General features: G+C 48.5%; 5 non-coding genes and 1 pseudogene across 5 annotated transcripts; 3 read left to right on the plus strand and 3 right to left on the minus strand.

The window, feature by feature from the left end:
- Nucleotides 1-5340: 5340 nt before the first annotated feature.
- Nucleotides 5341-5457, plus strand: LOC138236288 (U5 spliceosomal RNA). The gene has a single exon (XR_011188580.1). It is a non-coding gene; the product is annotated as a U5 spliceosomal RNA (small nuclear RNA).
- Nucleotides 5458-6214: 757 nt separating this feature from the next.
- Nucleotides 6215-6356, minus strand: LOC138236274 (U4 spliceosomal RNA). The gene has a single exon (XR_011188567.1). It is a non-coding gene; the product is annotated as a U4 spliceosomal RNA (small nuclear RNA).
- A 230-nt stretch (nucleotides 6357-6586) lies between these two features.
- On the minus strand, nucleotides 6587-6703 carry LOC138236292 (U5 spliceosomal RNA). Its single transcript, XR_011188584.1, has one exon. It is a non-coding gene; the product is annotated as a U5 spliceosomal RNA (small nuclear RNA).
- A 5263-nt stretch (nucleotides 6704-11966) lies between these two features.
- LOC138236344 (U1 spliceosomal RNA) lies at nucleotides 11967-12136 on the plus strand. Its single transcript, XR_011188632.1, has one exon. It is a non-coding gene; the product is annotated as a U1 spliceosomal RNA (small nuclear RNA).
- A 625-nt stretch (nucleotides 12137-12761) lies between these two features.
- LOC138236273 (5S ribosomal RNA) lies at nucleotides 12762-12880 on the minus strand. The gene has a single exon (XR_011188566.1). It is a non-coding gene; the product is annotated as a 5S ribosomal RNA (ribosomal RNA).
- A 1808-nt stretch (nucleotides 12881-14688) lies between these two features.
- LOC138236337 (U1 spliceosomal RNA) lies at nucleotides 14689-14829 on the plus strand (annotated as a pseudogene).
- Nucleotides 14830-15214: the final 385 nt, after the last annotated feature.

Below are 15214 nucleotides of genomic sequence, written 5' to 3' on the forward strand. Positions count from 1 at the left end.
GCGTCCTCTGGCTACCAGCCAACCAGTCAAGGTGCAGCTCGGAGTAGGACGGGCGGAGGAATCTGACTGCGGCGCGCAGGGCAGTCGTTGCTCCGAGGGGATCTACCAGCAGTCCGGCTGGCTAGTAGAAAGTCTCTATGCACAGAGTGTGACCGCGAGTCCTCACAAGTCACTCTTTTGCCTGGGAAGAAACTGGTTCGTTCCCGGTCCAGCGCTGCTTCTGAATAAGCTATTCAGGTTGTCGACGAGGGTCCAACTGTAGGCTGCCGTTGATCAAACAGAGCATTCACGTTAGTAGAATTCTGAGTACGTACGGGATGCTTGGCCTCGCGCTTAGAACAAAGTCCAAGTCCCTATGCAGACAACAGCAGTTGTCACGTGATTGTCTCTGAGGATGCGCGAAAATGGCCAAGGAGAGCCCCGATCTGAGCTTGCGCTCCCTTTTTGACCAAGACACAGATGTGTGCTGATTGGTTGAGAGTTTGGCGGGCATTGGAGACCCACGTGGTATTACCACGCCCTGCCAGTCCCTGATTGGTTGGTCAAGGTGAGATATAAGTCACTTACTCTTGACACTTAAGAATGCAGTCCAGATGTCCATTCAGCACTCCCTAGACAGATAGGCGCCAATGGATGACCATTGATCATGATAGCCAGGCTTAGCTAAGTGCATCCCTGTCTGGGAGCTGTTCCCTATCAAAAGAAAACAACTTAAATCAGTCTGCATGAATACTTTCTCTGTGGCTGCACCACAGAGATGGGGGGTGAGATGGGGCTTCATTTAGGACAGCATACCAACGCTTAATTCTGTCTTATTAACAAGCATTGCCGCTACACTTGTATCCCAACTTTTGCAACTCGCAACTGAAAACCCACTGAAGCTAAGCAGGTGTGAGCCAGGTCAGTACCAGGATGAGGGTGAGCTACAGGGAAAAACAAAGCTTCCAGCTGGAAGTGGTGTTAATGGGCGCTCACTCTGAGGTCTGTACGGGTCCCAATGTCCCAATATAGTGACGGAGAAGCTGTGTTGGAAAAAGGGCGCTGTCTTTTGGATGAGATGTAAAACCGAGGTCATAGTGCTCTGTGGTCATTAAAAATGACCACCAAAACCTTTGACAAAAGCTCTTGGTAATTGATGGTCTTCAATAATGCTTCTCCTTTAGGTACATTTTAAATCAGCTGAAAAATGCTGTGAAATGGGGGGGCACTTCAGGCCAGTGTAGGATTTGGGTTACAAGAACTATGAAACTGCACGAGAAAGCCCGTACACTGAATTACACGGCTTTCTATTCAAAGGACAAAAGAAATTCCCTGAGCTTGATTTTTTGCAGCACAGAGAGGACCACTGTTGTGAGGTCGGTTAGCTCAGTTGGTTAGATGGTGGTGCTAGTAACGCCAAGGTTGTGGGTTTGAGCCGCGTACGGGCCAGGTCCTTTTCTCCTCTCTTACCAAAGCTGTTAGGTTCCTTTCCGTGGTGAGATGGGTTGTCATGCAACGCTGCCACATAGCGCCGACAGACAAGAGTGTTGCGGGAGAAGAGAAATGTGTTTGAAGATTTAAGAGTGTCTTAGGTGCAGCCAAAATCAAGTGTCACAAATGCAAGTGGTTGGATTTCCATTGTTTAATATGGTAAAAATAAGCGGAAGTAATCTGCCGGTCCGGCACAGTCTGCCATGCTTTTGTCATTTACTGTAAAGTGGTATTGAACTGGGTGTCGAACTGGAGCCTCACCATTTGCATATGTGAGGCTCCAGTTATACATCGAGTGTCACATTAAATGACAAAAATGAAGAGAGTTAAAGCAGCTGGAGAGGTTTTCTTACAACTTTTGAGCTGACACAGTTTTGGAAAATGTTTCCTTCACGCTGCACTGTACAACATAGGCAGCCAAGAGTCTCCAAAACAAAACAGAATTGACAGATAGGAGAAAATTCCCACTCGTCCTGAAGTTCCCAAAATCAAGCACTGAGCGTAAACAAAGTGTCTAAGTAGCGTGGGAATGCTAACCCTAACCCTAGCGTAAAAAGATGAGTCAAAGTAACGTCTAATCGGATTAGTTTCCTTAGAGCTGGTTCAGAGTTTGCTGAAGAGTTTACCCAGTGGGCACTGATTCGTCGAATATACGTATATTCACGGCGAAAATACGGCTATACGTATATATACGTCGCCTCGACGTATAATCAAAGTCGAATTGCAACCGTAAAATCGACGACATTAATAAACGCATATATAACGTCGAAAACACATCTAACACAGTGCCTGAGGCTTTTTACTGTATGTATCGTGTGTGCCGCAACTAGGAGTATATGGCACTCTGCACAGTGTACGAAGTAAATTATTTTCGCAGTAATTAATTTACACGTGTATAATAAATATAGTAAATATAATAAATTAATTACTGCGAAAATTACTTCGTACACTGTGCAGAGTGCCGTATACTCCTAGGTAAGTTAGGTACATCTTTTTGCCCAAAACTGAAGGGGCGACATTCCTCCCTCCCCCCGTGATGCCAGGCCTGTCCCCATCCTATTCCATAATGTCATTATACTGTATATAATACCATACAACAGTGACCGATCCTTACTAACTGCATGCGTTAAAATTGCACATCAGCTCATAGCAGGGGGCACATAGCCGCGATGTATTATCAATGTTAAATTTCAACCATAATATCGACAACATTAATAAACGCATACGTTGAGAAAATATCGAACCCAGCATATTTTCCGGTTATATACCACAATGCATTGCTAGTATTCGTTGGTCACCATTTTGGACACGTTTTTCAAACGTAGAAGTATATCCGCAAATATCTCAGCAATCCTCTTTTGACGAGTAAGTATGAACAATAATAATACTATCTGAATACATACAGATCTTTCTTAATATTATTTTGATTAAAATAGTAAGTGAATAAGCAAAAAATGGCACATAAAAATAGTGGAGCTTTTTAAACGTCTGTACTTACTGCGCCCCATAAGAAATCGTTTGTCCCCATTCAAAAGAGGTTGTGCGATGTCCTGCAGCGTTCGCAAAGCAAACCTTTGACAGTTTGAAAAGAGGAATTTATTCTGCTTCCTGTGCGTGCAGTAGTTACAAAGTTGAACGTCTTTACACGATCTGCTGCAGTTTTCAGTGGGCGGGCGTTGTCAAATGGCTTGGAAAAACGCACTGTGTTTCGGCTCGGCAAACATCGTGAGCAGTGTCCTGCATGTTTTCTGTGTATAGCTGTCTTTTAACGCATACAGAATTCATTCGAAATGGGGAATGGTGTGAATGGGGAAGATGACACTAAATCGTTTTGCCGTTTCTCTATTCTTATTCTATGTTGTACTTTCAAACTTTGGGTACTCTTTAATTAGGACAGACTTTATTGCTCAACTTCTATGATGCAAGCCAAATTTTATACATTTATTTCAGCTTTGAGCTTAGTAAACCGTTCATTTTTTAGATTATACTAAAGAAGATATTAATCATCATTAATTTGGGAAGTAATATTATATAATTTTCTCCTAGCTGCGGTGCTGAAGTCCCGCCCTAAATCAGCAGAAAAAGAAATAAAGGAGCACGCAATGTGTTACTTGAAGAATGCATATGCAAGGCAGGGGGCCAGGAGATCTGGACACTGAAAATACTAGGTTTTTGGTTCTAACTGTTAGGACAATTACACAGGGTTTGCAAATAGTGGACAAAAATCGTCTTAACTTCCATTGTAATATTTTTTTTCTTGGAAATATAGAAGTTGTACATTTTAAAATGTATATTTGAATCAAAATGTGGTTTTGAGTTAGTGTGTTAATGTAATTAGTTTGTGTTTGCCGTTACTATACTGTATATTGCCATATTACCAGAATTTGTAGCTGAAGTTTAAGACTAGTTGTGTTTTTTATGATTATTGCCCATATGTTGATTGTTGATTGATTGTATACAATGTATAATTTGAAATACATATTTTTCAGGTGTGAAGGTGTATTTTCAGAATAAATTTCTAAACCAAATCATTGGGTTGATTTACTAGTTTCTACACCTGTAAAACCTAACTTTGATGTATAATAGACCTCTACCCATATACGTATAATAGACCTCTAAAGTTATCCGTATAATAGACCTCTAACCATATACATATAATAGACCTCTAAAGTTATCCATATAATAGACCTCTACCCATATACGTATAATAGACCTCTAAAGTTATCCGTATAATAGACCTCCAACCATATACGTAGACTAGTCCTCTAAAGTTATCCGGAACTCCAACCATATATGTATAATAGTCCTCTAAATTTATCCGTATAATAGAACTCCAACCATTTACGTATAATGAACATCTAATCATAGACGTATAATTGACGTATAACAATAGACGTATATTAGAATTTCATTCTAGACGAATTGCAGACCACATTTAGACGTCTAAGGTATGCGTTTAATAGACGTATATTATACGTCTTTTGCCCACTGGGTTACGTCTCAACAGAAACGCTCTTTAGCTCTTTCAGTGTTATGCAGAGAATAGCGTCTGTCGAGATCACTTTTGAGTCAGCACGAAACGCCGTGTGCTGTCAGTTTGATTTCATATTGCTCGTAGCGGCGCCCGGCTTTTGTCTGTCAAACGTTAGGTTGCGCTTCTTCATGCTGCATCGTCGACATGAGTGGAGCTTTTTAAACGTCTGTACTTACTGCGCCCCATAAGAAATCGTTTGTCCCCGTTCAAAAGAGATTTTGCGATGTCCTGCAGCGTTCGCAAAGCAAACCTTTGACAGTTTGAAAAGAGGAATTTATTCTGCTTCCTGTGCGTGCAGTAGTTACAAAGTTGAACGTCTTTACACGATCTGCTGCAGTTTTCAGTGGGCGGGCTTTGTCAGATGGCTTGGAAAAACGCACTGTGTTTCGGCTCGGGAAACATCATGAGCAGTGTCCTGCATGTTTTCTGTGTATAGCTGTCTTTTGACGCATACAGAATTCATTCGAAATCATTGATTTCTCCAATTATCAAGGGTCCCTTAAAGGATGAGTCAAAGTAACGTCTAATCGGATTAGTTTCCTTAGAGCTGGTTCAGAGTTTGCTCAAGAGTTTACCTTTCACAGATGTGCAAAGAAGAATGTTGGGGGTGCACGCTTCAAGGTGCCTTACAGTGCGTTGTTTCCGACACAGTGTGGCCGGGTGTTTTCCGAGTTATCGCACGGATTGGGCACGCTCGCAAACCGTGAGCCGCAGGCGATGAGCCCGGAGCTGAACGGGCCCCACTGGCTCGTTTGTAAGGCCAGGTGTATTGCCAACCACGACCGGCAGGGCAGAGGCCTTGAAGGCGGCCTGGGCTCCTGCAGCTGTGCAGCCATGCATTCTGGTTTCTCTTCATCTCGTACAAATCTTTTGCCTTTTACTAAAGATTTCCGTGGAGAGGAGCATGAATGAGTTCCATGCAATTTTTGTGCTTCCCTGCCTTCGGGTGGGGCGCAGCCTGGCTGGTCAAAGAGAGAAAACAAAAACGCTCGCAATCGGTCTTGTTATGGCGATTGTGGCAGTCTGCTCCGCGAGTCCTCGGTCTCCGGCCGTCTGATTGGCGCTCTTTTCTTTGGGGGGTGGGAAGTGTCCGGCCGCAGGGGATCTTGGGACCTCGCTTTGCATAGCGGCTTCCCAGAGTGCGTCGTTTCCGGCACAGTGTGGCCGGGTGTTTTCCGAGTTATCGCACGGATTGGGCACGCTCGCAAGCCGTGAGCCGCAGGCGATGAGCCCCGAGCTGAACGGGCCCCACTGGCTCGTTTGTAAGATCTGCGGCAGATCGTGTAAAGACGTTCAACTTTGTAACTACTGCACGCACAGGAAGCAGAATAAATTCCTCTTTCAAACTGTCAAAGGTTTGCTTTGCGAACGCTGCAGGACATCGCACAATCTGTTTTGAACGGGGACAAACGATTTCTTATGAGGCGCAGTAAGTACAGACGTTTAAAAAGCTCCACTCATGCCGACGATGCAGCATGAAGAAGGGCAACCTAACGTTTGACAGACAAAAGCCGGGCGCCGCTACGAGCAATATGAAATCAAACTGACAGCACACGGCGTTTCGCGCTGACTCAAAAGTGATCTCGACAGACGCTGTTCTCTGCATAACGCTGAAAGAGCTAAAGAGTGTTTCTGTTGAGACGTAACAAGCTTGTTTCTTTCTACCATGATGTTACCATGACAAAATCTGTCTTTAAACACCTTGCTCAGTCTCTGACGAGACTGTCAAGAATTGCTTTCGCCGATTGTATTGCAAACCGGCGGAAGCGGGGTATTGGGAAAAGTTTTCAACTAGCAATAATCGCGCATCGGCTAAACCTCACAGGCTACGATACTGCCACTGCGCAAAGCTGACGGTTGCCAGGCAACCGCGTGGATCCTATGGAAATCGTTATCAATCGTCTCATGGCATGTCGTTGCTGTAACGCTTCATATTTGCGGCCGGACACTTCCCGCCCCCCAAAGAAAAGAGCACCAATCAGACAGGCGGAGACCGAGGACTCGCAGAGCAGACGGCCACAGTCGCAGTAATAAGAGTGATTGTGAGCGGTTTTGTTTTCTCTCTTTGACCAGCCCAGCTGCGCCCCACCCGAAGGCAGGAAAGCACAAAAATTGTATGGAACTCATTCATGCTCCTCTTCATGGAAATCTTTAGTAAAAGGCAAAAGATTTGTACGAGATGAAGAGAAACCAGAGTGCGTGGCTGGACAGCTGCAGGAGCCCAGGCTGCCTTCAAGGCCTCTGCCCTGCCGGTCGTGGTTGGCAATGCACCTGGCCTTACAAACGAGCCAGTGGGGCCCGTTCAGCTCCGGGCTCATCGCCTGCGGCTCTCGGCTTACCTGGCAGGGGAGATACCTTGATCAGCCTGTAGTTGGAGTAGTTGGATTGTTTTCTTGTTTTGTGGAAGCAGTGTTTGTTTTGCAGTTTGAGATGGCAACCTTTGGATCCCGCAAGAATGCTGTACGTTTTGAGCTTTTGGATGACCTCTTCATGGATCGTATGCAGTTCAGCAGAAAAGTGTTACAGAAGGAACTTGGCTTTGAACCTCGGCACTTGGATTTCATCTTTGCTCTCCCAGGTCAGAAAGCATTTGAGGTTGTATTTGGTACCTATCCTCTGTTTGAACAATGCGTGGATGTGTTTGAGGCAAAAAGAGGGAAAGTTCCTGCACTTGAGAAGATCAACTTGCAGCCTCTGACACAGAGAGAGAGGAAAACGGTGCATGTTGTTATGTTCTCGGAACTGGCAAAGACGGAGGACATTCACACCTGGCTTAACCAGTACTGCACCGTCCACCATGGAACTGAGGTTAGAGATGTTGACGGTATAAAAACAGGAGCAAGGAAATTCGAGGTTCGCTTACTACCGGACAATGTAAATGGAGGCTTAAGGCACCTGCCCTCTACAATCCGGCTGGGCGCCTGCAATGGCTATGTTTTTTATGTGGGACAACCAAAGGTGTGTCGGCGCTGTGGTGCTGTGGGACACCTGGCATCTTCCTGCACTGTGAAATGCTGCAAGACCTGTGGCAAACAGGGACATTTAGCCTCTGACTGTTCAATGCTGCCAAAGTGCAATTTATGTGGCTCGGAAGGACACGTTTTTAAGAACTGCCCTCACGCCTACGCCAATAAACTCAAAATGAGAAAGGATGTGGCAGTGCTTGTTTCAGCCAAACCGGCCCGAAAAGCCAAAGCAAACAACAAGTCAAACAAAGAACCCTTGTTGGACAAAGAGTCTCAGCCTCCAGCCAGGATCAGTCCTGCTGTGGCTCCGGGGCCGGTGGAAGAGAAATCCACTACGCTCCCACAACCGCAGACTGCACCAGACAAGCACGAGGGTTTGAAAACCCCCGAGAACAGCGAGGACCCCTCCCCCACTCCTGCTCCTCAGAACGAGGGCCAGTGTGGGGCCCCCCGGTGGAGCGGGTCCAGCGACGATACCCAGGATTCAGCGGAGCTGCTTTTCTCAGACTCTGCAAGTGCTACAGATGCCCTCCTCTCCTCCATCCAGTCCATCACGGAGGATCTGCAACAGCTGGTGGGTGAGGGGGAAGAGGAGACTGGTGCATCGGCTGCACCCCTTTCCCCTCAGTGCTCCCAGGAGCTGGACTTGAGGAAAAGGAAAAATGACTCTGTTTTCTCCCCGAGCGAGGAGGAAGGAGAGAATGGCGATGGGGACAGCTGGAACCCCTCCACCCCTCCCTCTACCCCCTTCCTTGAAATGGACTCCGTGAATGCTTTTACTGCTGCCACCCTGATGAAGGCTCATTCAGAGGATGGCTGGCAGGAAATTGGTAAGAAGAAAAAGAAAAAGAAGAAGGTAACAGGTGAGACCGAAGAGAAATGTGTTTTGTAAAGACTGGTTCCACTTTCTTATGTAATATGGCTCTAAACATAATTTCTCTTAACACCAGAGGTATCAATGACGGAGTTAAATGTCAGTGTGTCTTTGATTACCTCCAGCAGAGAGAGGGAGATGTGTTGATGTTGCAGGAGTGTGCTTTAGCCTATCAAGAGAGGTATAAAAGCTTTGAAGATAGGTGGGATAAAGGGCCTTCTGTTTGGTCAGGGGACAATAACAACAGAGCCTCTGGCGTGGCCATTCTTTTCAAAGGATGGGCTTTCAAATTGAAAAGTATTCAGAGGGTCATAGATGGCAGGTTGCTGTGTGTGGATGTGGAATGGGGGACCGTTAACCTGCGGCTAATCAATGTGTATTGTCCTACTGACGTGGGAGGAAGGGTGGAGCTACTCAAGGCACTCTCTCCCCTATTGTTAAGTAGCACAGACGTGATAGTGGGAGGGGATTTTAATTGTATCTTAGAGCACACAGACAGGCAGTCTAGCTCTCCGATAAAATTGGATTCCAGCTCACTGGCCCTGCAAAACTTAGTTCAAGACTTTAAACTCTCAGACACATATAGATGTATATATCCCACAACAGCAGGATATGCATGGTCAGGGAGGAATAGCAGCTCCAGAATTGACTATTGCTTTGTCTCAGAGAGAGTGAAAGTTGTTGGGGTCACTCTTCAGCCTGTCTTCTTCTCAGATCATCAGGCTTTAGGGTGTAGAGTGGAACTCCAGGGCGGGACTGTCTTTGGCCCAGGCCTCTGGAAACTCAACACAAAGCTGCTAGAGAACGAGGGGGTAGTATCCCGCTACAAGGAGAAACTATCACAGTGGCTGTCCTTGCAGTGTCTGTACGGGTCAGTAGGAGAGTGGTGGGAGGAGGTGAAGATGAGGACAAAGACCTTTTTCATGGCTGAGGGAAGGAAGGCTGCTGCCAGACGGAGAGGAGTGCTAGCCAGGAAACAGAGGCAGCTGCAGCGTCTCTACACGATGCTGCACAGTGGCTTCGATGTGCTCGAGGATATCACCCTTTTAAAAAAGGACATCCGGAGCATAGCCGAAGAAAGTAGTCGAGGAGTGCTGTTAAGAGGCAGAGTGCAGTTCTTGGAAGAAAATGAGAAGTGTACTCGCTTCTTTTTCAGGAAAGTGGTAGGCTCCAAGTCTGTCATGGAAAGTGTAGTTGATGAGGAGGGACGAGAGAGAACAGAGCCGAGTGCTATCCTCTCCTGCACCAAGGCCTTCTACTCAAGACTGTACAGCTCTACAGAGGTAAAGGATGAAGAAATTCATTTTTTTACCTCAAAGCTAGAAAACGTTTTGAGTGAAAAGATAGGGAAGTACTTGAGAGGGATTTGACAGTAGAAGAGCTGAGACAGGCTATGGAGAGCTTACAGAAGGGGAAAACTCCAGGTGCTGACGGGCTCCCTAAAGAATTTTATTGCACCTTTTGGGATCTGCTTCAGGATCCGCTACTGGTCCTATTCGAGGAAAGATATAAGACAGAATTGCTGCCTGACTCCTTAAGAGAAGGCACTATCTCTCTCTTGTTTAAGAAAGGAGCAAAAAATGACATAAAGAACTGGAGACCCCTCAGCCTGTTAGGCGTGGACACTAAGATCCTGTCCAAAGCCCTTTTCCTGCACCTACAAAATGTAGTGGCCTCACTGGTAGGGAAAGAACAGACTTGTGGGATAGCAGGACGCCTGATGAGCGACAACCTGGCCTTGTTGAGGGATGTCTGTCTGTACTCTGAGGATCGCTCCCTCCCTCTTTGCATTTTAGGTGTAGACCTAGAAAAGGCCTTTGACCGCCTAAACCGGCAGTACTTAACATCGGGACTTGAGCACATGAAGTTTGGCCCCATCATGAGAAAGTGGATTAACCTGCTGTACACAGGTAGCAACAGCAGAGTCATGGTTAATGGCAATAGATCACGCCCCTTTGAAGTCTGTTCAGGGGTGAGGCAGGGCTGCCCATTATCCCCCTTGTTATGCGTTTTGGCTATGGAGCCCTTAGCCTGTGCCTTGCGCCAGGATCAGGCCATTAATGGGATACCAGTGCCTGGAAGTGGGGGAGGAGAGGTAAAGACATCTCTATACATGGATGACGTCACCCTGCTCCTCTCTGACAATGCCTCAATTAGCAGAGCTCTGCAGTGCTGTGATCGTTTCTCTTTGGCTTCCTCCGCAAAAATTAACAAATCTAAGAGTGAGATTTTTTATCAGAACTGGAGGGAGCCAAAAGAAGGACATGATCTCAGGCTGCAAGAGAAGAGAATTAAGGTCCTGGGGGTGTATTTTGGAGAAGAGATGGGAACAGTAAATTGGCAGAACAAATTGCCAATCTTAAACAAAAAACTGATGCAATGGAAGGACCGAGACCTCACCATGACAGGGAAGGTGCTGGTCATCAAAGCCGAGCTCTTGCCTGTCTTGAATTTTCTGGCTTCTACCTTCCCAATCCCACACCGTGTTGCGGCGGTGATGAGGAGATTGATGTTTCAATTTCTATGGGGTGGGAAGCAGGAAAGACTCAGAAGGGAAATAATGTACAGGCCGCTACCCTCAGGGGGGAAGTCTGTCCCAGATATTGCTACGAAGCTGCTGTGCATTTTCCTGGCCTCTGTGCTGAGAGGCTTTGCAACAGCACCTGCAGCGCGTACCTCGACTTATTTTTCCAGGCTCTGGGTAGGTAGGGAGGTGTTCAGAGTGTGGGGTGTCAGACCCAAGCTGGACGTCCCACTCTCTGACACATGCCCTGCAATTTATGGGACAGTTAAAAGTTTTCTAAGATCTCACCCAATTGGCCATATTCCCCTCCGAGATGTCAGCGTCCAAAAACTGGAAGATTTCGTTGCACCCCAGAACAATAGGCAGACCCATGTGGGCATTTTAACATCAGCCCAAACAAGGAAGGTGTGGAAACACACATCCTCTAAGTTTCTGTGCAACATTCACAGAGATTTAGCCTGGAGTGTCGTCCACCAGTGCTTACCGGTACGAACTTTCTTGTACCGTAGGGGCCTCACCCCCAGCCCTCGCTGCGTTAGGGTGGGCTGCGGCGAGGAGGAGACTGTATCCCATCTCCTGTGGTCCTGCTTTTTTGCTAAGGCCTTCTGGGCACAGTTTGAAGATTGGTTGCTGGCTCTCTCGCCCCAATTTACCCTGACCGCTGCTTTCGTCATATACGGCATCTCTCCTGTCAAACTTCCTCCTGACGTGTTTGACAGGATCTGGGCCGTGGTGAACAGTGGGAAAGTTGCCCTGTGGAGAGTGAGGAACATGGGGCTGTTCAAAGGCATCGAGATCCCAGTCAAGGCAGCAGGTAGCCTGGCCCTGTTCATCACCCGAGAGAACTATTACCTCAGAGATCTGTGGAGAGAAGGGAGGGAGGAAGCAGAAAATCTGTGGGAAATAGAGAGCATAGGTCAATATCTCAAGAAACTGTGAAAAACATTATCAAGTTTAAGTAAAGAATGTGATTTGCACCAGAAAAAAAGAAAATTGTTGCTATGTAACTGTTACCATGTCAAAATGTAATGAGATGTGATCATATATACTGTTTTAAGTATGTATATGAATGTAAAGCTTTCTGATTTGTGATGTCCTGTATTTTTTTGTGAAAAGAAAATAAAGTTCTTAAAAATCGAAATCGGTTCACCCAGGGCGAGGCTCGGCCATTGCACTCCGGCTGTGCTGACCCCTGCGAATTCCCCAAATGTGGGAATCTCGACTGCATAATTTCTGGTAGTGGGGGACTGCGTTCGCGCTCTCCCCTGATGTGCTTGGTCCAAAATCAGATACGGGAGGGTTAGGACACCACGAGCTGCGTGGCTGCGGAAGGATCCCGGTTCAACAGGAGTGGACGCCGCTGCTGCTTTTAGTTAGGGGTCCGGAGAAGCATCTCAAGCTAGTTCCACTACTCCTTCCGGACGTTCATTCCCTTTTCAAAGTCAGTCGTTTTGCTGTAGTCTGCGTTCTTTAGGCTGATTATCGAGGTTAGCCTTTATTTGGTCATGGGGGGCCTCGGTACTGTATGCTGAGTCTAAAGACAGTTTCACCCGTTTTCTGATTGCTCGGTTCTGTACCAGTGCAGACATGTCAAACAGTGAATGGCTGTACCTCTATTGTATCCGTGCTCAATGAATGAAATCGGTAACAAATGAATATATGTCTAGTTATACGAAAAACGAGTGGTTTATCGACTCATCTTCATTTGCAGATTTAGAGGCAGCTTCGATATTCGTTTTACAGACTGGTTTTTTTTTTGGAATATGGGTCACACGCATGCCACAGCAACAAAACATCTCTAGAGATGAGGCTATAGATCACCTTTCCATCCTGCAGGTTTTCCTCCCAAAGCCTACGGCACCAACGGCGACCCCTGCTGGCCGGGAGAGCAAAAGCTTACAGCACCTGGTATTCCCAGGCAGTCTCCCATCCAAGTACTAACCAGGCCCGACGCTGCTTAGCTTCCGAGATCAGATGAGATCGGGCGTGTTCAGGGTGGTGTGGCCGTAAACGAAAGCCTTGCCGCCTGACTCGCTACTTGAAGCTGTGTGTGGCGGGGGTTCCGTGCCCCCCCGAGCGGGACTGAAGGATCGTTCGTGTGCAACTCTTTGGAAAGGAGCTGCTTTCCAAATCGCATTGCGTGCCTGGATGTTGGCGAATGCGCTCCCTTGTGTTGGCTCGTCCCGCACTGGAGGAGGACAAACAATCTGCACGGAGGAGCACCAGGCAAGTCTTCACCAGACAAAAACCTCCAGTGCACAGCACTCTGGAAACATTTCGGGGCTTTCGCGTGTTTATTTCAGCACATAAAGCGCACCGGTCCAACACGTCGGCCGGGCGCGCGGCGCCTCCGCCCTCTTGTGGCCTTGCGGCGTCAGAGCAAGAGGCTCCTTCTCGCTGCCCTTCCGCTGTGTTGCAGGGCCCCGAGAGGGAACCCGGAGCGCCAACTTTGTTGGGGGCGGGGGACCGCGTTCGCGCTCTGCCCCCGGTCTCTTGCGCGAGTACTAAATCTCACGGACAGGGGGGCCTCGTCATTGATTGTTACAGGTAAGACGGGGATTAGGAGGAGACCCCGACTGATGGGTAAAGGGGAGCACTAACACCAGAGGGACACCCCCGGCGTCTCTTTTTGAGAGACGCCCTGGGGTTTCCTAATGGCCAAGGAGGGTCGGGACCTCGGTTTGACGCCTCCCCCGAAGGACGGCGCCTGTTTGTGCAGCAGAGTGTCGCCATCAGGAGGCTGGGGCGTAAGAGAGCCACACAGCCCGCAGGGTGAGCGCTCCCTACTGGTCCCAGTCACACCTCTTGCAGGAGCAGCAGCAACCAGAGCTTTTCCGGGGTGGAATCTCCCATCCGGGTGCCGGCCAGGCTCACACCTGCTGGGCTGCCCCGGGGGTGAGCCCAGTCGAGAGTCGCAGGGCCAGATCTAGTCACCGGGGAGAAACGATACAAGTGAAGGATTGCTCGGCTCTCGGCACTTGAAAAGACCGACAAATGTCTTGTTCCCGCCGGAGCTGAATGTACCCGCATGTGTGGTGTCGTCTTCTTCCCCCGCCCCGCTGTGTTTGCTGTATTGTCTCTGAAGCCGGCCCCCCCGAGACGAGACGGGCTGTTCCTGTGCCCCAATTAACACTTTACAGGTGCCATTCCCCGGCATTGTGGCCATTGTCGGTGCTCACACGCGATAAGATAAGGCGGAGGAGAGCGGGGCATGCCCAGCGGCAGACATTCAAGGAGGGGGCAGTGCGAGGTGAGGTGAGGTGCGACACGCCGGAGCCCCGACGCAGCTAATGCGGAGCACTTGTTGGACTGGCATCGAAAGGACGTGTGCGCACGGAGCGAGCCTTCCCTGCGGCGGAGCGCGGGAACTTTCTCCCCCCCTCCCGCTGCAGGAGTTGTGTGCACTGCAGCGGTGCCGAGAGAAAAGCACAGAAGGCAGCAGGCTCTGGAGAGCAGGTAAGAGACGGAGCCTTGTGGGCAGGCGAGCAGGCCCGTTTTTTGGAAATTGCTGAAAAGGTTTGTTCGGTGTGTGGCAGGCGCACGTCGCGAGCTTGCGTGGCGATCTGCCGGTCTGGAGTTATGCAAATGAGGCCGAATTGCATCCCGGGACATGCTGCGAATGCGCAACGGCGACTGCAGATGTGTAGGAAATGGCGCGCTCGTTTTCTCGTTTTGCCCACACTTTTGAGTGTTAGTGTGGCGTGTGAGTGTGTGAAAGAGTGGGCCCAGCAGGAGGCGGTGGCGTGCGGGGCGAGGAGGTGGCCTAGGCTGCGCGATTTGTGCTGTGGGTGCGGGCCGCTTGCAGGGGCCTGTTTAACTCATACTTACCTGGCAGGGGAGATACCTTGATCATGAAGGAAGTTCACCCAGGGCGAGGCTCGGCCATTGCGAATTCCCCAAATGTGGGAATCTCGACTGCATAATTTCTGGTAGTGGGGGACTGCGTTCGCGCTCTCCCCTGATGTGCTTGGTCCAAAATCAGATACGGGAGGGTTAGGACACCACGAGCTGCGTGGCTGCGGAAGGATCCCGGTTCGACAGGAGTGGACGCCGCTGCTGGTTCTCGCTGGCTTTTAGTTAGGGGTCCGGAGAAGCATCTCAAGCTAGTTCCACTACTCCTTCCGGACGTTCATTCCCTTTTCAAAGTCAGTCGTTTTGCTGTAGTCTGCGTTCTTTAGGCTGATTATCGAGGTTAGCCTTTATTTGGTCATGGGGGGCCTCGGTACTGTATGCTGAGTCTAAAGACAGTTTCACCCGTTTTCTGATTGCTCGGTTCTGTACCAGTGCAGACATGTCAAACAGTGAATGGCTGTACCTCTATTGTATCCGTGCTCAATGAATGAAAT

The sequence above is a fragment of the Lepisosteus oculatus genome, unplaced genomic scaffold (genome assembly GCF_040954835.1).
Source record: "Lepisosteus oculatus isolate fLepOcu1 unplaced genomic scaffold, fLepOcu1.hap2 HAP2_SCAFFOLD_88, whole genome shotgun sequence".
In the NCBI taxonomy this organism is placed as follows: Eukaryota; Metazoa; Chordata; class Actinopteri; order Semionotiformes; family Lepisosteidae; genus Lepisosteus; species Lepisosteus oculatus.